The 21,346-nt window shown below is 38.6% G+C and overlaps 11 non-coding genes and 3 pseudogenes across 11 annotated transcripts; all 14 read right to left on the bottom strand.

Annotated features, from left to right (window-relative positions):
* Positions 1–129: 129 nt before the first annotated feature.
* Positions 130–253, bottom strand: LOC142511370 (5S ribosomal RNA; annotated as a pseudogene).
* Positions 254–927: 674 nt separating this feature from the next.
* LOC142507933 (5S ribosomal RNA) lies at positions 928–1,045 on the bottom strand. Its single transcript, XR_012806170.1, has one exon. It is a non-coding gene; the product is annotated as a 5S ribosomal RNA (ribosomal RNA).
* A 677-nt stretch (positions 1,046–1,722) lies between these two features.
* On the bottom strand, positions 1,723–1,840 carry LOC142506885 (5S ribosomal RNA). Its single transcript, XR_012805159.1, has one exon. It is a non-coding gene; the product is annotated as a 5S ribosomal RNA (ribosomal RNA).
* A 678-nt stretch (positions 1,841–2,518) lies between these two features.
* Positions 2,519–2,637, bottom strand: LOC142517322 (5S ribosomal RNA). The gene has a single exon (XR_012813074.1). It is a non-coding gene; the product is annotated as a 5S ribosomal RNA (ribosomal RNA).
* A 1,440-nt stretch (positions 2,638–4,077) lies between these two features.
* On the bottom strand, positions 4,078–4,196 carry LOC142507314 (5S ribosomal RNA). The gene has a single exon (XR_012805574.1). It is a non-coding gene; the product is annotated as a 5S ribosomal RNA (ribosomal RNA).
* A 706-nt stretch (positions 4,197–4,902) lies between these two features.
* LOC142508482 (5S ribosomal RNA) lies at positions 4,903–5,022 on the bottom strand. Its single transcript, XR_012806693.1, has one exon. It is a non-coding gene; the product is annotated as a 5S ribosomal RNA (ribosomal RNA).
* Positions 5,023–5,708: 686 nt separating this feature from the next.
* Positions 5,709–5,826, bottom strand: LOC142516765 (5S ribosomal RNA). Its single transcript, XR_012812543.1, has one exon. It is a non-coding gene; the product is annotated as a 5S ribosomal RNA (ribosomal RNA).
* A 689-nt stretch (positions 5,827–6,515) lies between these two features.
* LOC142516764 (5S ribosomal RNA) lies at positions 6,516–6,633 on the bottom strand. Its single transcript, XR_012812542.1, has one exon. It is a non-coding gene; the product is annotated as a 5S ribosomal RNA (ribosomal RNA).
* Positions 6,634–7,340: 707 nt separating this feature from the next.
* LOC142508052 (5S ribosomal RNA) lies at positions 7,341–7,457 on the bottom strand. The gene has a single exon (XR_012806284.1). It is a non-coding gene; the product is annotated as a 5S ribosomal RNA (ribosomal RNA).
* Positions 7,458–7,865: 408 nt separating this feature from the next.
* LOC142511483 (5S ribosomal RNA) lies at positions 7,866–7,984 on the bottom strand (annotated as a pseudogene).
* A 645-nt stretch (positions 7,985–8,629) lies between these two features.
* Positions 8,630–8,748, bottom strand: LOC142506511 (5S ribosomal RNA). The gene has a single exon (XR_012804800.1). It is a non-coding gene; the product is annotated as a 5S ribosomal RNA (ribosomal RNA).
* Positions 8,749–9,432: 684 nt separating this feature from the next.
* LOC142509499 (5S ribosomal RNA) lies at positions 9,433–9,550 on the bottom strand. Its single transcript, XR_012807670.1, has one exon. It is a non-coding gene; the product is annotated as a 5S ribosomal RNA (ribosomal RNA).
* A 1,434-nt stretch (positions 9,551–10,984) lies between these two features.
* Positions 10,985–11,104, bottom strand: LOC142511488 (5S ribosomal RNA; annotated as a pseudogene).
* A 681-nt stretch (positions 11,105–11,785) lies between these two features.
* Positions 11,786–11,904, bottom strand: LOC142517223 (5S ribosomal RNA). Its single transcript, XR_012812981.1, has one exon. It is a non-coding gene; the product is annotated as a 5S ribosomal RNA (ribosomal RNA).
* Between the last annotated feature and the right edge of the window lie 9,442 nt (positions 11,905–21,346).

Genomic DNA, 21,346 nt, shown 5'->3' with positions numbered 1-21,346 from the left:
TTTTGTCCAAATCCGGCAATGCCCGAGCTACGTTGATTTCACATGTCTTATCTGGTCCTGATCATGATTCAGATGATTTGAGCCGAAAATCGTCTGTCAACAAATAATCAAAAATAGCAAAACACGAAAAGACTGCAACACCAGGACTTCCCAGGGGGTCGGGTCACCCATCCCAGTAATGCTCTCGCCCAAGCTCGCTTAACTTCGGAGTTCTGATGGGATCCGGTGCATTAGTGCTGGTATGATCGCACTAACATTGAGTGGATTGTTTATTCTTATATCCCTCGAGTACGTGTGGAGCGGGCGGCGATGGACAACACGCGCACTGCTCTCGTCCAATCAGAACCATGAAGTTAAGCGTTCTGGCGCGATGGCAGAGCTAGATGGGTGACTTCCCTGGGCAGTCCTTGTGTCGCGACCGTTTACGTAAATTATGGATAAAACAGTCGAAATAATTGTTTTTAATGAGTTAACCGTCTCCGGAGTAATCTGCGTCATACCCTTCCGCACAGAACGGCTCACGACAACAAAAGTCGCTAAATGTTCCCAGAAATAGAAAAAATAAAAGAAGAAAATAGCGAATGTTAAGTTATTATTATGCTTGGGATACGATAAAATGGAACCATAATCGAATTTTGAGCTTCCTAAACAAATTTCTAGAGAAAACGGAAGCTTAACAGAAGCGGAAAATCGCAAATTAGAGGGTCTTAGAGAAGAAATTTGGCTAAAATATCGCCACCTCATTGCGGAGTAATGAGTCTCGTTCGTTTGCCCGTTTACAATCAAATTAGCCTACAATTTTGTCCAAATATTGCAGTGCCCGAGCTACGTTGATTTCACATGTCTTATCTGGTTCCGATAGAGATTCAGATGATTTGAACCGAAAATCTTCTGTCAACAAGTAATCAAAAATAGAAAAAAACGAAAAGGGTGCAACACGAGGACTTCCTAGGGGGTCACCCATCCTAGTACTGCTCTCGCCCAAGCACGTTTAACCTCGGAGATCTAATGGGATCCGTGCATTAGTGCTGGTATGATCGCACCTCACATTGAGTGGGATGTTTATTCTTATATCCTTCGAGTACGTGGGCGGGCGGCGATGGACAACACGCGGCACTGCTATCGTCCAATCAGAACCATGAAGTTAAGCGTTCTGGCGCGATGGCAGAGCTAGGATGGGTGACCTCCCTGGGAAGACCTCGTGTCGCGACCGTTTACATAAATTATGGATAAAACTTTCGAAATAATTGTATTTAATGAGTTAACCGTCTCCGGAGTAATCTGCGTCATACCCTTCCGCACAGAATCAGCTCACGACAACAAAAATCGCTAAATGTTCACAGAAAATAGGAAAAAAATAAGAAGAAAAATAGCGAATGTAAAGCTTTTATTATGCCTGGGATACGATAAAGTGGAACCGAAATCGAATTTCGAACTTCCTAATCGGATTTCTCGAGGAAACGGAAGGTTAACAGAAGTGGAAAATCGCAAATTAGAGGGTCTTAGAGAAGGAATTTGGTTAAAATCTCGCAAGCTCATTGCGGAGTTATGAGTCTCATTCGTTTGCCCGTTTACAATCAAATTAGGCTACAATTTTGTCCGAATCCGGCAGTGCCCGAGCTACGTTGATTTCACATTTCTTATCAGGTCCCGATAGAGATTCAGATTATTTAAGCCAAAAATCGTCTGTAAACAAGTAATCAAAATATAAAAACACGAAAAGGGGTGCAACACAAGGAGTTCCCTGGGGTCACCTATCCTAGTACTGGTCTCGCCCAAGCACGCTTAACTTCGGAGTTCTGTTGGGATCCGGTGCATTAGTGCTGGTATGATCGCACCCCACATTGAGTGGGATTTTTATTCTTATATGCCTCGCGTACGTGTGGAGCGGGCGGAGATGGACAACACGCGGCACTGCTCTCGCCCAATCAGAACCATGAAGTTAAGCATTCTGCGCGATGGCAGAGCTAGGATGGGTGACCTCCTTGGGAAGACCTCGTGTCGCGACCGTTTACATAAATTATGGATAAAACATTCGAAATAATTGTTTTTAATGAGTTAACCGTCTCTGGAGTAATCTGCGTCATACCCTTCCGCACAGAACCGGCTCACGACAACAAAATCGCTAAGTATTCCCATAAAATAGAAATAAATAAGAAGAGGAAAATAGCGAATATAAAGCTATATTATGCCTAGGATAAAATAAAATGGAACCGGAATCAATTTCAGACTTCCTAAGCGGATTTCTCGAGGAAACGAAAGCTTAACAGAAGCGGAAAATCGCAAATTAGAGGGTTTTAGAGAAGAAATTCGGCTAAAATCTCGCCAGCTCATTGCGGAGTAAAAAGTCTCGTTCGTTTGCCTGTTTACAATCAAATTAGGCTACAATTTTGTCCGAATCCGGCAGTGCCCGAGCTACGTTGATTTCACATTTCTTATCAGGTCCCGATAGAGATTCAGATTATTTGAGCCAAAAATCGTCTGTAAACAAGTAATCAAAAATAGAAAAACACGAAAAGGGGTGCAACACAAGGAGTTCCCTGGGGGTCACCTATCCTAGTACTGGTCTGGCCCAAGCACGCTTAACTTCGGAGTTCTGTTGGGATCCGGTGCATTAGTGCTGGTATGATCGCACCCCACATTGAGTGGGATTTTTTTCTTATATGCCTCGCGTACGTGTGGAGCGGGCGGAGATGGACAACACGCGGCACTGCTCTCGCCCAATCAGAACCATGAAGTTAAGCATTCTGCGCGATGGCAGAGCTAGGATGGGTGACCTCCTTGGGAAGACCTCGTGTCGCGACCGTTTACATAAATTATGGATAAAACATTCGAAATAATTGTTTTTAATGAGTTAACCGTCTCTGGAGTAATCTGCGTCATACCCTTCCGCACAGAACCGGCTCACGACAACAAAAATCGCTAAGTATTCCCATAAAATAGAAATAAATAAGAAGAGGAAAATAGCGAATATAAAGCTATTATTATGCCTAGGATAAAATAAAATGGAACCGGAATCAATTTCAGACTTCCTAAGCGGATTTCTCGAGGAAACGAAAGCTTAACAGAAGCGGAAAATCGCAAATTAGAGGGTTTTAGAGAAGAAATTCGGCTAAAATCTCGCCAGCTCATTGCGGAGTAAAAAGTCTCGTTCGTTTGCCTGTTTACAATCAAATTAGGCTACAATTTTGTCCAAATCCGGCAATGTTCGAGCTACGTTGATTTCACATGTCTTATATGGTCCTGATCGAAATTCAAGTGATTTGAGCCGAAAATCATCTGTCAACAAGTAATCAAAAATAGAAAAAACGAAAAGGGGTGCAACACGAGGACTTCCAAGGACGCTTAACTTCGGAGTTCTGATGGGATCCGGTGCATTAGTGCTAGTATGATCGCACCAGAGATTGAGTTGAATGTTCATTCTTATATCCCTCGAGTACGTGTGGAACGGGCGGCGATGGACAACACGCGGCACTGCTCTCGCCCAATCAGAACCATGAAGTTAAGTGTTCTGGCGCGATGGCAGAGCTAGGATGGGTGACCTCCCGTGGAAGTCCTCGGTTCGTGACCGTTTACGTAAATTATGGATAAAACAGTCGACATAATTGTTTTTAATTAGTTAACTTTCTCCGAGTAATCTGGGTCATACTCTTCGGCACAGAACCGGCTCACGACAACAAAAATCGCTTAATGTTCCCAGAAAATAGGAAAAAATAAGAAGAAAATAGCGAAAGTAAAGCTTTTCTTATGCATGGGTTGCGATAAAGTGGAACCGAAATCGAATTTCGAACTTCCTAAGCGGATTTCTCGAGGAAACGGAAGGTTAACAGAAGTGGAAAATCGCAAATTAGAGGGTCTTAGAGAAGAATTTGGTTAAAATCTCGCAAGCTCATTGCGGAGTAATGAGTCTCGTTCGTTTGCCCGTTTACAATCAAATTAGACTACAATTTTGTCCCAATCCGGCAGTGCCCGAGCTACGTTGATTTCACATGTCTTATCAGGTCCCGATCGAGATTCATATGATTTGAGCCGAAAATCGTCTGTCAACATGTAATCAAAAATAGAAAACACGAAAAAAGGGTGCAACACGAGAACTTCCCAGGGGGTCACCCACCCTAGTACTGCTCTCGTTCAAGCACACTTAACTTCGAAGTTCTGATGGGATCCGGTGCATTAATGCTGGTATGATCGTACCCGACATTGAGTGGGATGTTTATTCTTATATCCCTCGAGTACGTGTGGAGCGGGCGGCGATGGACAACACGCGGCACTGCTCTCGCCCAATCAGAACCATGAAGTTAAGCATTCTGGCGCAATGACAGAGCTAGGATTGGTGACCTCCCTGGGAAGACCTCGTGTCACGACCGTTTATATAAATTATGGATAAAAATTCGAAATAATAGTTTTTAATGAGTTTACACGTCTCCGGAGTAAGTAAGTCTGGGTCATACCCTTACCGCACAGAACCGGCCTCACGACAACACAAAATCGATAAATGTTTCCCAGAAAATAGGAAAAAATAAAAAAAAGAAAATAGCGAATGTAAAGCTTTTATTTGTCTGGGATACGATATAAAGCGTGCAACCGAAATCGAATTTCGAACTTCCTAAGCGAATGTCTCGAGGAAACAGGAAGTAACAGGAAGCGGAAAAATTCCGCAAATTAGAGGGCCTTTAGGGGAGAAGGAATTCGGCTAAAATCTGTCAGCCTCATTGCGGAAGGAATGAGTCTCGATCGTTTGCCCGTTTACAATCAAATTAGGCTACAATTTTGTCCCAAATCCGGCAGTGTCCGACGACTACGTTGATTTCACATGTCTTATCTAGTCCCGATCGAGATTCAGATTATTTGAGCCGAAAATCGTTTGTCACCAAGCTAATCAAAAATAGAAACAACACGAAAGGGATGCAACACGGAGTAACTTCCAAGGGGTCACCCATTCTAGTACTGCTCTCGCCCAAGCACGCTTAACTTCGGAGTTCTGATAAGATCCGGTGCATTAGTGCTGGTATGATCGCACCCGACATTGAGTGGAAAGTTTATTCTTTTATCCCTTGAGTACGTAGGAGCGGGCGGCGATGGACAACACTCGGCACTGCTCTCGCCCAATAAGAACCATGAAGTTAAGCGTTCTAGCGCGATGGAAGAGCTAGGATGGGTGACACTCCCTGTTAAATCCTCGTGTCGCGATCGTTTACGTACATTATGGCTAAAAAGTCGAAATATTTGTTTTTAATGAGTTAACCGTCTCCGGAGTAATATTTGTCATACCCTTTCGCACAGAACCGGCTCACGACAACAAAAATCGCTAAATGTTCCCAGAAAATAGAAAAAAATTAAGAAGAAGAAAATAGCGAATGTAAAGCTATTATTATGCCTGGGATACGATAAAATGAAACCGGAATCGAATTTCGAACTTTCTAAGCGGATTTCTCGAGGAAACGGAAAGCCTGACAGAAGCTGAAAATCTCAAATTAGAGGGTCTTAGAGAAGGAATTAGGCTAAAATCTCGCCACCTCGTTTCGGAGTAAAGAGTTTCTCGTTCGTTTGCCCGTTTACAATTAAATTAGCTACAATTTGTCCAAATCCGGCAGTGCCCGGAGCTACGTTGATTTCACATGTCTTATCAGGTCCCGATCGAGATTCAGAAGATTTGAGCCGAAAATCTTCTGTCAACAAGTAATCAAAAATAGAAAAAAACACGCAAAGGGGTGCAACACGAGTACTTCCAAGGGGTCACCCATTCTAGTACTGCTCTCGCCCAAGCACGCTTAACTTCGGAGTTCTGATAAGATCCGGTGCATTAGTGCTGGTATGATCGCACCCGACAATTTGAGTGGGAAGTTTTATTCTTATCCCTTGAGTACGTAGGATCGAGGCGGCGATGGACAACACTCGGCACTGCTCTCGCCCAATAAGAACCATGAAGTAAGCGTTTCTAGCGGATGGAAGAGGCTAGGATGGGTGACACTCCTGTTAAATCCTCGTGTCGCGATCGTGTACGTACATTATGGCTAAAACAGTCGAAATATTTGTTTTTAAGAGTAGACCGTCTCCGGAGTAATATTTGTCATACCCTTTCGCACAGAACCGGCTCCACAACAACAAAATCGCTAAATGTTCCCAGAAAATAGAAAAAAAATTAAGAAGAATAAAATAGCGAATTAAAGCTATTATTATGCCTGGATCAGATAAAATGAACCGGAATCGAATTCGAACTTTCTAAGCGGATTTCTCGAGGAAACTGAAGCCTGACAGAAGCTGAAAATCTCAAATTAGAGGGTCTTAGAGAAGGAAGTAGGCTAAAATCTCGCCCCACCCTCGTTCGGAAGCTAGTAAAGAGTCTCGTTCGTGTTGCCGTTTACAGATTAAATTAGGCCTACAATTTGTTCCAAATCCGGCAGTGCCCGAGCTACGTTGATTTCACCTGTCTTATCAGGTCCCGATCGAGATTCAGATGATTTGAGCCGAAAATCGTCTGTCAACAAGTAATCAAAAATAGAAAAACACGAAAAGGGGTGCAACACGAGTACTTCCAAGGGGTCACCCATTCTAGTACTGCTCTCGCCCAAGCACGCTTAACTTCGGAGTTCTGATAAGATCCGGTGCATTAGTGCTGGTATGATCGCACCCGACATTGAGTGGGAAGTTTATTCTTATAACCCTTGAGTACGTAGGAGCGGGCGGCGATGGACAACACTCGGCACTGCTCTCGCCCAATAAGAACCATGAAGTTAAGCGTTTCTAGCGCGATGGAAGAGCTAGGATGGGTGACACTCCCCTGGGTAAATCCTCGTGTCGCGATCGTTTACATAAATTATGGCTAAAACAGTCGAAATATTTGTTTTTAATGAGTTAACCGTCTCCAGAGTAATCTGCATCATACCCTTTCGCACAGAACCGGCTCACGACAACAAAAATCGCTAAATGTTCCCAGAAAAAAAGAAAAAAATAAGAAGAAGAAAATAGCGAATGTAAAGCTATTATTATGCCTGAGATAAGATAAAATGGAACCGGAATCGAATTTCGAACTTCCTAAGCGGATTTCTCGAGGAAACAGAAGCCTAACAGAAGCCTAACAGAAGCTGAAATCTCAAATAGAGGTTCTTAGAGAAGGAATTAGGCTAAAATCTCGCCGACCCGATACACCCTCGTTTCGGAGTGTTGAGTCTCGTTCGTTTGCCCGTTTACAATCAAATTAGCCTACAATTTTGTCTAAATCCGGCAGTGCCCGATCTACGTTGATTCACATGTCTTATCTGGTCCTGATCGAGATTCAGATGATTTGAGCCGAAAATCGTCAGTCAACAAGTAATCAAAAATAGAAAAAACACGAAAATGGGGTGCAAACGAGGACTTCCAAGGGGGCACCCATCCTAGTACTGCTCTCGCCCAAGCACGCTTAACTTCGGAGTTCTGATGGGATCCGGTGCATTAGTGCTGGTATGATCGCGCCCGACATTGAATGAGATGTTTATTCTTATATCCCTCGAGTACGTGTGGAGCGGGCGGCGATGGACAACACGCGGCACTGCTCTCGCTCAATCAGAACATGAAGTTAAGCGTTCTGGCGCGATGGAAGAGCTAGGATGGGTGACCTCCCTTGGAAGTTCTCGTGGTCCGCGATCGTTTACTTAAATTATGGCTAAAATAGTCGAAATAATTGTTTTAATTAGTTAATCGTCTCCGGAGTAATCTGCGTCATACCCTTCCGCATAGAACCGGCTCACGACAACAAAAATCGCTAAATGTTCCCAGAAAATAGAAAAAAATAAGAATGTCTTATTTGGTCCCGATCGAGATTCAGATGATTTGAGCCGAAAATCGTCTGTCAACAAGTAATCAAAAATAGAAAAACACGAAAAGGGGTGCAACACGAGGACTTCTTAATGGGTCACCCCTCCTAGTACTGCTGTCGTCCAAGCACGCTTAAATTCGGAGTTCTGATGGGATCCAGTGCATTAGTGCTGGTATAATCGCACTCGAAATTCAGTGGGATTGTTTTCTTATATCTCTCGAGTACATGTGGAGCGGACGGCGTGGACAACAAATGGCACTTCTCTCGCCCAATCAGAACCATGAAGTTAAGCGTTCTAGCACGATGGCAGACCTAGGATGGGTTGGACTCCCTCGAAAGTCTCGTGACGCGACCGTTTACGTAAATTATGGATAAACAATCGAAATAATTGTTTTATTGAGGTTAACCGTCTCCGGAGTAATTTGCGTCATTACCCTTCCGCACATAACCGGCTTACGGCAACAAAAATGTTAAATGTTCCCAGAAATAGAAAAAAAATTAAGAATAAGAAAATAACGATTGTAAAGCTATTATTATGCCGTAGATAAGATAAAATGGAACCGGAATCGAATTTCGAACTTCCTAAGCAGATTTCTCGAGGAAACGGAAGCTTAACAGAAGCGGAAAATCGGCAAATTAGAGTGTCTTAGAGAAGGAATTCGGCTAAAATCTCGCCAGCTCATTGCGGAACAATCAAATTTGGTTACAAAATCCGGCAGTGCCCGAGCTACGTTGATTTCACATGTCTTATCTGGTCCCGATCGAGATTCAGATGATTTGAGCCGAAAATCGTCTGTCAACAAGTAATCAAAAAATAGAAAAACACGAAAAGGGGTGCAACACGAGGACTTCCCAGGTGGTAACCCATCCTAGTACAGCTCTCGCCCAAGCACGCTTAACTTCGGAGTTCTAATGCGATCCGGTGCATTACTGCTGGTATGACCGCACCTGACATTGAGTGGGATATTTATTCTTATATCCATCGAGTACGTAGGAGCAGGCGGCGATGGACAACACTCGGCACTGCTCTCGCCCAATCAGAACCATGAAGTTAAGCGTTGTGGCGCGATGGAAGAGCTAGGATGGGTGACACTCCCTGGTAAATCCTCGTGTCGCGATCATTTACGTAAATTATGGCTAAAACTAGTCGAAATATTTGTTTTAATGAGTTAACCGTCTCCGGAGTAATCTGCGTCATACCCTTCCGCATAAAACCGGCTCACGACAACAAAAATTGCTAAATGTTCCCAGAAAATAGAAAAAAAATTAAGAAGAAGAAAATAGCGAATGTAAAGCTATTATTATGCATAGGATATGATAAAATGAAACTGGAATCGAATTTCGGACTTCCTAAGCGGATTTCTCGAGGAAACAGAAGCTTAACAGAAGCGGAAAATCGCAAATTAGAGGGTCTTAGAGAAGGAATTCGGCTAAAATCTCGTCAGCTCATTGCAGAGTAATGAGTGCTCGTTCGTTTGCCCGTTTACAATCAAATTATCCTACAATTTTGTCCAAATCCGGCAGTGCCCGAGTTACGTTGATTTCCCATGTCTTATATGGTCCCGATCGAGATTCAGATGATTTGAGCCGAAAATTTCTGTCAACAAGTAATCAAAAATAGAAAAACACGAAAAGGGGTGCAACACGAGGACTTCCCAGGGGGTCACCCATCCTAGTACGGCTCTCGCCCAAGCACGCTTAACTTCGGTGTTCTGATGGGATCCGGTGCATTAGTGCGTTATGATCGCACCTTACATTGTGTAGGATGTTATTCTTATATACCTCGAGTACGTGTGGAGCGGACAGGCGATGGACAACACGCGGCACTGCTCTCGTCCAATCAGAACCATGAAGTTAGCGTTCTGGTGCGATAGCAGAGCTAGGATGGGTGACCTCCCTGTGAAGTCCTCGTGTCGCGACCATTTACGTAAATTATAGATAAAACAGTCGAAAATTGTTTTAATGAGTTAACCGTCTCCGGAGTAATCGCGGTCATACCCTTCCGCACAGTACCGGCTCACGACAACAAAATCGCAAAATGTTCCCAGAATTATAGAAAAAAAAAATAAGAATAAGAAAACAGCGAATGTAAAGCCATTATTAAGCCTGAGATACGATAAAATGGAAACCAGAATCGAATTTCAAAACTTCCTTAGCGGATTTCTCGAGGAAACGGAATCTTAACAGAAGCGAAAAATCGCAAATTAGAGTGTCTTGGAGAAGAAATTCGGCTAAAATCTCGTCAGCTCATCGGGAGTAATGAGTCTCGTTCGTTTGCCCGATTACAATCAATTAGGCTACAATTTTGTACAAATCCGGCAGTGCCCGAGCTACGTCGATTTCACATGTCTTATCTGGTCCCGATCGAGATTCAGATGATTTGAGCCAAAAATCGTATGTCAACAAGAAACCAAAAATATAAAAACACGAAAAGGGGTGCAACACGAGACTTCCCAGGGGGTCACCCATCCTAGTACTGCTCTCGCCCAAGCATGCTTAACTTCGGAGTTCTGATGGGATTTTTATTCTTATATCCCTCGAGTACGTGTGGAGCAGGCGGCGATGGACAACACGCGGTACTGCTCTCGCCCAATAAGAACCATGAAGTTAAGCGTTCTGGCGCGATGGCAGAGCTAGGATTGGTGACCTCCCTGGGCAGTCCTCGTGTCGCGACCGCTTAAGTAAATTATGGCTAAAACATTCGAATAATTGTTTTTAATGAGTTAACCGTTCCGGAGTAATCTTCGTCATATCCTTCTGCACAGAACCGGCTCACGACAATAAAAACCGCTAAATGTTCCCAGAAAATAGAAAAAAAATAAGAAGAAGAAAATAGCGAATGTAAAGCTATTATTATGCTTGGTATACGATAAAATGGAACCGAAATCGAATTTCAAACTTCCTAAGAAGATTTCTCGAGGAAACGAAAGATTAACAAAAGCGGAAAATCGCAAATTAGAGGGTCTTAGAGAAGGAATTCGTCTAAAATCTTGCCACCTCGTTGCGGAGTAATGAGGCTCGTTCGTTTGCCCGTTTACAATCAAATTAGCCTACAATTTTGTTAAAATCCGGCAGTGCCCGTACTACGTTGATTTCACATGTCTTATCCGGTCTCGATCGAGATTCAGATGATTTGAGCCTAAAATTGTCCGTCAACATGTAATCAAAAATAGAAAAACACGAAAAGGGGTGCAACACGAGGACTTCTTAGGGGGTCATCCATCCTAGTACTTCTCCTCGCCCAGGCACGCTTAACTTGGTAGTTCTGATGGGATCCGGTGCATTAGTGCTGGTATGATCGTACCAGACATTGAATGGGATGTTTATTCTTATATCCCTCGAGTACGTGTGGACCGGGCTGCGATGGACAACACGCGGCACTTCTCTCGCCCAATCAGAACCATGAAGTTAAGCGTTCTGGCGCGATGGCAGAGCTAGGATGGGTGACCTCCCTGGGCAGTCCTCGTGTCGCGACCGTTTACGTAAATTATGGCTAAAACAGTCAAAATAATTCTTTTTAATGAGTTAACCGTCTCCGGAGTAATCTGCGTCATACCCTTCCGCACAGAACCGGCTCACGACAAAAAAAATCGCTAAATGTTCCCAGAAAATAGAAAAAAAAACAAGAAGAAGAAAATAGCGAATGTAAAGCTATTATTATGACAGGGATATAATAAAATGGAACCAGAATCAAATTTCGAACTTCCTAAACGAATTTCTTGAGGAAACGGAAGCTTAACAGAAGCGGAAAATAGCAAATTAGAGGTTCTTAGAGAAGAATTCGGCTAAAATCTTGCCAGCTCATTGCGGAGTAATGAGTCTCGTTCGATTGCCCGTTACAATCAAATTAGGCTAAAATTTTTTCAAAATCCGGCAGTTCCTGAGCTACATTGATTTTACATGTCTTATCTTGTCTCGATGAGGATTCAGATGATTTGAGCCGAAAATCGTCTGTCAACAAGTAATCCAAAATAGAAAAACACGAAAAGGGTGCAACATGAGGACTTCCCAGGGGGTCACCCATGCTAGTACGGCTCTCGCCCAAGCACGCTTAACTCCGGAGTTCGGATGGGATCCGGTGCATTAGTGCTGGTATGATCGCACCTGACATTGAGTAGGATGTTTATTCTTATATCCCTCGAGTACGTGTGGAGCGGGCGGCGATGGACAACACGCGGCACTGATCTCGCCCAATCAAACCCATGAAGTTTAGCGTTCTGGTGCGATGGAAGAGCTAGGATGGGTGACCTCCCTGGGAAGTCCTCGTGTCGCGACCATTTACGTAAATTATGGCTAAAACAGTTGAAAATTGTTTTTAATGAGTTAACCGTCTCCGGAGTAATCTGCGACATACCATTCCGCACAGAACCGGCTCACGACAAAAAAATTGCTAAATGTTCCCAGAAAAGAGAAAAAAAAATAAGAAGAAGAAAATAGCGAATGTAAAGCTATTATTATGGCTGAGATACGATAAAATGGAACCGAAATCGAATTTCGAACTTCCTAAGCGGATTTCTCGAGGAAACGAAGCTTAACAGAAGCGGAAAATCGCAAATTAGAGGGTCTTAGAGAAGGAATTCGGCTAAAATCTCGCCAGCTCTTGTGGAGTAATGAGTCTCGTTCGTTTGCCCGTTTACAATCAAATTAGGCTACAATTTGGTCCAAATCCGGCAGTGCTCGAGCTACGTTAGAGCGGGCGGCGATGGACAACACGCGGCACTTCTCTCGCCCAATCAGAACCATGAAGTTAGGCTCGAAATAATTGTTTTTCATGAGTTAACCGTCTCCGTAGTAATCTGCGTCATACCCTTCCGCACAGAACCGGATCACGACAACAAAAATCGCTAAATGTTCCCAGAAAATAGAAAAAAAAAAAGAAGAAGAAAATAGCGAATGTAAAGCTATTTTTATGTTTGAGATACGATAAACTGGAACATGAATCGAATTTCGAACTACCTAAGCGGATTTGTCGAGTAAACATAAGCTTAACAGAATCGGAAAATCGCAAATTAGAGGCTTTTAGAGAAGGAATTTGGCTAAAATCTCGCCAGCTCATTGCGGAGTAATGAGTCTCGTTCGTTTGCCCGTTTACAATCAAATTAGGCTACAATTTTGTCCAAATCCGGCAGTGCCCGAGCTACGTTGATTTCACATGTCTTATCTGGTCCCGATCGAGATTCAGATGATTTGAGCCGAAAATCGTCTGTCAACAAGTAATCAAAAATAGAAAAACACGAAAAGGGGTGCAACACAATGACTTCTGTTGCGACTTTGATTGTTGCACTCCCAAGAGCAGGTTGTCCACAAGTAGTATAATTCGGTGAGTCCGAATATCGTATTCACAGGGAAGCTAAGGTAATTACAAGTCCACTACAATGTCTTTTTGTTTTGTTTTTGTTTTTTGTTTCTTTTTAATTTTAATTGTTTGAATCTTTAATGGGTAAATTTTAATTGTTCAAATTTTAATTTAAGTAGTTGAGATTAAAGGATCCACTCTTGGTATTTTAATAAAGTTAACATTAACGAACAATATTGAACCCACTTAATAAAATGGTTCCAATATATTAAATAATCATATTTATATTATGTTATATATTATTATCTTATAAGTATATAATATATACTAAAACTTATAAATGTGGTCAAGTATTTATTGTGCTATATATATTTGTAAACACTAAATCAAGGTTCCCACTTTAAATGGTTGGTAAAACCAAACTAACATTTAAATGGTACCAAGAAATTAATATTATGATATATTTATATATAGTAAATCAAGGTTCCCACTTTAAATGGTTGGTAAAACCAAACTAACATTTAAATGGTACCAAGAAATTAATATTATAATATATTCATATATAATAAATCAAGGCATCCACTTTAAATGGTTGGTAATACCAAACTAACATTTAAATGGTTCCAAGAATTTAGTGTAACATATAGCAACAATAAATCAAAACTCCCACTTATAAGTATGGTATAAAAATGCTTAAAGAAATAAATATAACATAAACAATAAATAATGATTAAATAATATAAAACATAGATTCTTACCTTTTAGTAACCTTATTATCATGCCAAGAGTTTCACCTTTTCATCTCAACTTTAGGAAGTTAGCTATTCATTATTCAAACTGTAAAACTTTGAATATGAAATTATCATGTTAATTATATTTAAATGAAGAAATAAAGGAAAAATATAGAGAGAAATATTTTGAACTCAAAGGTTTGTTCATAGAATGAGGGATATCTCAATACATTACAATGCACCCCTATTTATAGCCAAATTTGGGAAGACAACCACAAATAAAATATTATTTTTTTACACAAAAGTCTTCATTGGTGTTCCAAGATATTATATTATATTACACATCACTTTTGAAAATCTTCTTCTTGGAATTTGCTTCTTCACATAAAAGAAACATGTGGATAATTGAGTTGTCTAGTTGTGGTATTTTTTTCAAATCATTTGACCAAGTAATTTGAGAGATATGGTCAAAATACTAGAGCATGGTAAAACTGCCACTCCTTTGGTAACTTTATTTGTTGCTTAATTTGATCCCAATTGTGAGAGGATTTTTATCTCATGCTTGACACCAATATTGTAGATATTAACATCAACTTTCTACAGGTCCAAGAATCATCTTAATCCCATTTGCAACGCCAAGTTTATTCTTGTTTTATCGAACCTGTAAAAAATATTAAAAACTTGTAATTACACAACAACTTATATTTTATACAATTTATTATAAAACATATAATATTTAAACATTTAATAAAACAAAAACTATATATTTATATTATAAATTATTTAATTAATGTACAATTTTTATGTTTATCACACCTTCCAACAAGCTTATTGCTAGTCCCTAGCAATTTAAGCGTTAATAGCAATACAAAACATATTGATTAATTTAAATAGAAATGTAATCAAAACTATCTAAGTGTTTAAATTAAATTTGAAAACTGTCAAAGTTATATCAAGATCATCATAATTATAATTTATGAAATAATTTGAGATGATCAATTCAAAGCTTATTTCAGGTAGTTAAATGTACACGGCCTTCAGAAATTCCTAGTAAGAGTCTCAACTCCATATCCTCACAGGTTAATAAATGTTTCAATTTATGGCAACGATTTCTCTCATGGAGTTGGAATACAGATAAATGCTCAGAAAAATGGTTTACAGAATGCAGACAGACAAACGAGCCAAACTAATCAAAAGATAGAAAATCCATTGATTCAAAATCTAGTTGTTCTTATTATATATTTTTTCCTGATATTTTTTTTTTTGCATAACTTCATGGAATCAGACTAAGTTTATGCTTCTTGACCACATATTTATTTAATTTGTACAATAAATTTCTCTCTCTTTTTTGTTTTTTGTTTTTTTTTTATGAGAGATATATGGGTCGTAGCATATAACTTAAAAATTACATAGATATTCAATATCTTTCTTTTTGTATTTTTCTCCGTTTTTTTTTTCAGGAAATATCGTTTTTTTTCTTCAAAATAAGAACTCAAGATCTAAACAATAGATAGTCTCTCTCATGATCAATAAAGGCTCGAAAGCTGTTTTCTCAGTCCTCTCCACTCACTCACAAAATATGTGTGAGTTTAAAATTATAGGCACTCTTATAAGGTATATCTTGGGCCATATACTTTAATACCTGATATTATCACAATGGTTAATCACTCAAAAAGATTTCATAAATCATATTTTTATATTGATCAGAATATTAAAATTGACTTTTTTTTTCAAATAAAAATTTAAACATTCTTAAATAGATTAATGCATGTTCTAATTTAAATCTTTCAAACATGTAATGTATGACAATTTTTGCAAAAATTACTAAGATACAAATAATAAACATGATTTTATTTTAAAATAATATATATTATTTTTTTTTATTTATTTTTTTTAAATTTTTTTTTTATATAAGTTTGTTCTCCCCCCAATCAGAATATGACATTGTCCCTAATGTCAAAATAACTATTAATAAAGAGTACGTAATGAAAGAGATATCACCTGGAATTTTATTGAAGATAACAAACTGAAACAAACGCAAACCAATCCACGACTTTTGAATCAATGATCCAACTTCCTTTTCTTACTGCTTGATTGCGACCAATTGATCTTTGTTATCATCGGATCAGGCTTATGAACAAAAGCTTCCAAATCATCAATTAATTGGTCGGCAGTCGAAGCACAGATGAACATCCGTCGTGAATTTTCTGAAATGAAATTCTGTTCCATAGCTTAATCAAGAAATGTCAACAAACTGTCAAAATAATTATTGATATTCAACAAGCCCACAGGTTTATTATGGATATTAAGTTGTGCCCAAGAAACAGTGTGAAAAATTTCTTCTAATGTACCAAAACCACCTGGTAGTGCAATAAAAGCATCATAATTTTCAGTCATTTGAGTGATTCTTTCATACATAGAAGAAACTTTTAATTCCTCCCCAATCGTAACACCTGTAATATTTCCTTCAGCTAAAGCTATAGGAATAATACCCAAAACCTGACTACCTCGAAGATGAGGAGATGTTGAAACAGATCCCATTAACCCAATATTACCTCCCCCATATACCAAGTGAGTTTTTCTCTCAGCCAATATTTTTCCAAGATTATTCGCTGCTTCTACAAACACTTCATTTTTTCCAGGACTCGGCCTACAAAATACACAATATTTTTCAATGTTTGTGCAGAGGATCCAGCCATGTTTTTACTTTCTTTTTTTTTTCTGCGAAAATAGAGAGAAAGATGAGAGATTTTAGAGGAGTAATATGTTATCATGACAAAACTATGGGTCACAGCTGTAAACAGAATAAATAGTAAAAACAATAATGACACACGCATATAAACAGTAGTGTGATTGTGGCTCACAATTTTCCTCTGGTTTTACGTCCAGAAACGGCTTCAACGCCTTCTATGAGTCGAGAATATGCTTCCCATCCAATTTTCTTATAAATTGGCAAACAGGGTCTTTTTTAGTCGGATTCCCAAGACTATGACGCTCATCGTGGAATTGTTTCCATAAACGGAGAAGTTCAATATGCACATGTCCACTAGAATGCGTCTCAAGAGTGAATAAGATGTTATCTAAAGACTCCTTACTCAGCACATTCTTAATGAAACCAATTTTATCTTCTCTGTTATTTGAAACACATCCCAAAGATCTGCATCGTTTGTCACAAGTCCATCTTGCACACTTATGACAAACCCCTAAACTTTTGGCCCTTCGTTTTTTCGCATAAGTGCTTTTTCCTAATCCAGGCAAATACCGAATGAGCAATGATTGTGGAACTTCTCCTCCTAATCGGACCTTAGCTTCTATTACAAGACGAATATCTTCTGGAATTCCTTTTTGCATTAGCAATCTCAATCTTTCACACCTTCCTGCATAAATTTTTTTTAGAACATTTTCAGAAACAGAGGGAAAATATTTACAAATTTTTGAGAGAATTTCATCCATTTTGAAAAGAAATTATTTTTTTTTATTTTTGTATCAGCAATTGTGGGAAACTGATTTAACCGACTATGAGAGTCACGGAGTACCGTTATCCGCCATTTAACCGGGAAAATAAAAATATTAAGAAAACCTGAAATAAAAACAAACAAACTTAAATGCAACAAAAAAAAAATCAAGGATCAGAAAGGGAAATAAACTCTTCTTGAAAGATTTCATTTTCTAAAAATGGTTTAAGCCTTTGTCCATTTACTTTAAAAATATCACCATTTTTAGGATTTTCAATATCCACAACTCCATAAGTATACACATGCTTTACAACATATGGGCCTGTCCATCTTGATCGTAATTTTCCTGGGAATATGTGAAGTCGAGAATTATAAAGCAAAACTTTTTTACCAATCTCAAAAGATTTTCTAAGAATTGTTTTATCATGAAATGATTTGATTTTTGCTTTATAAATCCTTGAATTCTCATACGCGTCATTTCTGAGTTCATCGAGTTCATTAAGTTGCAATTTACGCAATTTGTTGGCATCATCCATGCTTGAATTTAATGTTTTGATCGCCCAATAAGCTTTATGTTCCAATTCCACAGGCAAATGACAATATTTTCCATAAACCAACCTATAGGGAGACATATTCAATGATGTTTTAAAAGCTGTTCGATATGCCCAAAGTGCATCATTAAGTTGCAGAGACCAATCTTTTCTATTTGAGTTAACAGTTTTTTCCAAAATTTGCCTTATCTCCCTATTAGCTAATTCAACTTGTCCATTTGTTTGAGGATGATAAGGAGTAGTTACTTTATGAGTAATACCATATTTTTTCATTAATGAAGCAAATGGTTTATTAACAAAGTGAGTTCCCCCATCACTTATCATGGCTCGAGAAATTCCAAATCTACTAAAAATATTTTCTTTTAAAAATTTGATGACGATTTTATGATCATTTTTTCGACATGGAATTGCCTCTATCCATTTGGAAACATAATCAACTGCAACTAAAATATACAAGTATCCAAACGACAATGGAAAAGGTCCCATAAAATCAATTCCCCAACAGTCAAAGATTTCAATGATAGGATTCAAAGGCATCATGTTTCTTTTTGAAATCGCACCCAATTTTTGACAATTTTCACAGATCTTGCAGATTTCGTGGGTGTCTTTAAACAAAGTGGGCCAATAAAATCCACACTGCAAGATTTTTGCAGCCGTTTTCTTTGAAGAAAAATGTCCTCCGCATGCTTCTGAATGACAAAATTTAATGACACTACTAACCTCATTGTCGGATATGCAACGTCGAAAAATTTGATCTGGACAATACTTGAACAGATACGGATCATCCCAATAAAAGTTTTTTACCTCATTCAAAAATTTTCTTTTATCTTGGGAACTCCATTGCGGTGGCATTTTTCCTGTCACAAGAAAATTTACTATGTTAGCAAACCAAGGTGTAGTAGTAACTGAAAATAGATGTTCGTCAGGAAAACTATCGTTAATTGGTGTCATTTCACAAGATGATCCTGTTACTAGTCTCGATAAATGATCGGCTACGACATTCTCGGTTCCTTTTTTATCTTTGATCACAATGTCAAATTCTTGGAGTAACAAAATCCATCGTATCAGTCGTGGCTTTGCATCCTGTTTGGTCAACAAATATCTAATAGCAGAATGATCAGTAAACACAATAGTCGTTGATCCAATCAAATAAGAACGAAATTTATCTAATGCAAATATTACAGCAAGTAGTTCTTTTTCAGTTGTGGAGTAATTCATTTGTGCATTGTTTAAAGTTCTACTTGCATAATATATCACATAAGGCTTACCGTTTCTTCTTTGACCCAGTACTGCACCGACTGCATAATCACTCGCATCGCACATGATTTCAAATGGTAAAGACCAGTCAGGAGGTTGCATGATAGGAGCTGATGTTAAATGTCGAATAATTTTATCAAAAGCATTTTGACATTCTTGAGTCCACTCAAATGCAGTGTCTTTTGTTAAGAGGTTACAAATGGGTTTAGAGATTAAACTAAAGTCCTTTATAAACCTCCGATAAAATCCATCATGTCCCAAAAATGAGCGAATTTCTTTAATGGTTTTTGGAGGGGGTAAATTGGCAATGACATCAACTTTTGCTTTATCAACTTCAATTCCATGAGATGACACGACATGTCCCAAAACAATTCCAGAAGTAATCATGTAATGACATTTTTCCCAATTTAAAATAAGACCTTTTTCCACGCATCTTTTTAAAACTTTTTCCAAATTTTCAAGACAATTATCAAATGTATTCCCAAAGACAGTTAAATCATCCATGAAAATTTCCAAACAATTTTCAACCATGTCGCAAAAAATGCTTAGCATACATCTTTGAAATGTTGCTGGGGCATTGCATAAACCAAATGGCATCCTTCTGAATGCAAATGTTCCAAAAGGACATGTGAATGTAGTTTTTTCTTGATCTTCGAGTGCAATGGGAATTTGATAATAACCTGAATATCCATCAAGAAAACAGTAGTATGGATGACCTGCTACTCTTTCTAAAATTTGATCCAAAAATGGTAATGGAAATGATCTTTTCCAGTGGCGTCATTTAATTTTCTATAAGCAATACACATCCGCCAACTAGATGGGACTCGACTTGTTAACAATTCACCTTTTTTCATTTTTTATCACTGTGATGCCAGATTTTTTTGGAACTACTTGTGTTGGGCTTACCCACTTACTATCAGAAATAGGGTAGATAATCCCAACATCAAGTAGTTTGAGAACTTCAGTTTTCACAACATCTTTCATGAGTGGATTTAATCTCCTTTGTGGTTGTTGAGATGTTTTAGCATTTTCTTCTAAATGAATTTTGTGTGTGCAAATTAGTGGATTAATGCCCTTGAGATCTTTTAGTGTCCAACCAATTGCATTTTTATGTCTTTTAAGCATATCAACTAATTTACCTTCTTGATCACTTTCTAGTTTGGAAGAAATTACCACTGGATATGTTTCATCTTCTCCAAGAAATGCATACTTCAATTCTTCTGGCAAGGGTTTTAACTCCAATATGGGTGGTTCGTCTTTGTTCTCATATTTTGCATCAAATTCTTTCTCTGATCCTGGTAACGAGTGATACCTGATAAAATCATCAAGATCAATTTCAATATTTTCTTTAACAATTTAATTGAACAAATATCTAATTGATCACGAATACTACCTTCTTGAATGTTTTCTTCCACAAGAGTTTCAATAAGATTTTCATCTTCACTTTCATCTCCTTTGTCATGTGGTTGCTTACAAAGATTAAAAACATTGAGCTCCAAGGTCATGTTACCAAATGACAACTTCATTATTCCATTCCTGCAATTTATAAGGGCATTAGAAGTTGCTAAAAATGGACGACCCAGAATTACAGGAATTGCATTACAAGCTTTGATAGGTTGTGTATCTAAAACTATGAAATCGACAGGATATACAAAGTTATCAACTTGGACCAATACGTCTTCTATCATACCTCTTGGCACTTTAACATATCTATCGGCAAGTAAAAGTGTTACCGAAGTTGATTTTAACTCGCCTAGATTGAGTTCTTGATAAACTGAATATGGAAGTAAATTCACACTAGCTCCAAGATCAAGCAAGGCTTTTTTAATCTTTCGTTATCCAATAATACATGAAATAGTAGGACAACCAGGGTCTTTGTATTTCAAAGTATTATTATTTTGAATGATTGAACTTACTTGTTCGGCTAAAAATGCTTTCTTTTTCACATTCAATTTTCTTTTCACAGTGCACAAGTCTTTCAAAAATTTGGCATATAATGGTACCTGTTTTATTGCATCTAATAAAGGAATATTAACTTTTACTTGTTTAAAAATATCATATATATCAGAATTCAAATTTGATTTTTTTGTATTTTTCAATGCATGAGGGAATGGTGGTGACACTGTTTGTTGAACCTCCTCTTTGCAAGTTATGGGTTCCACTTCCTTACCCTTTGAAGTTGATTTATCATCATCTTCACAAGGTTCAAGAATGGATTTTTCCACAACCTTACCACTTCGAAGGGTAATAACAGATTT

Source organism: Primulina tabacum, chromosome 10, assembly GCF_025594145.1.
Source record: "Primulina tabacum isolate GXHZ01 chromosome 10, ASM2559414v2, whole genome shotgun sequence".
NCBI lineage: Eukaryota > Viridiplantae > Streptophyta > Magnoliopsida > Lamiales > Gesneriaceae > Primulina > Primulina tabacum.
The sequence above is the reverse complement of the archived record's forward strand: the minus strand, read 5'-3'. Positions and strand labels throughout refer to the sequence as shown.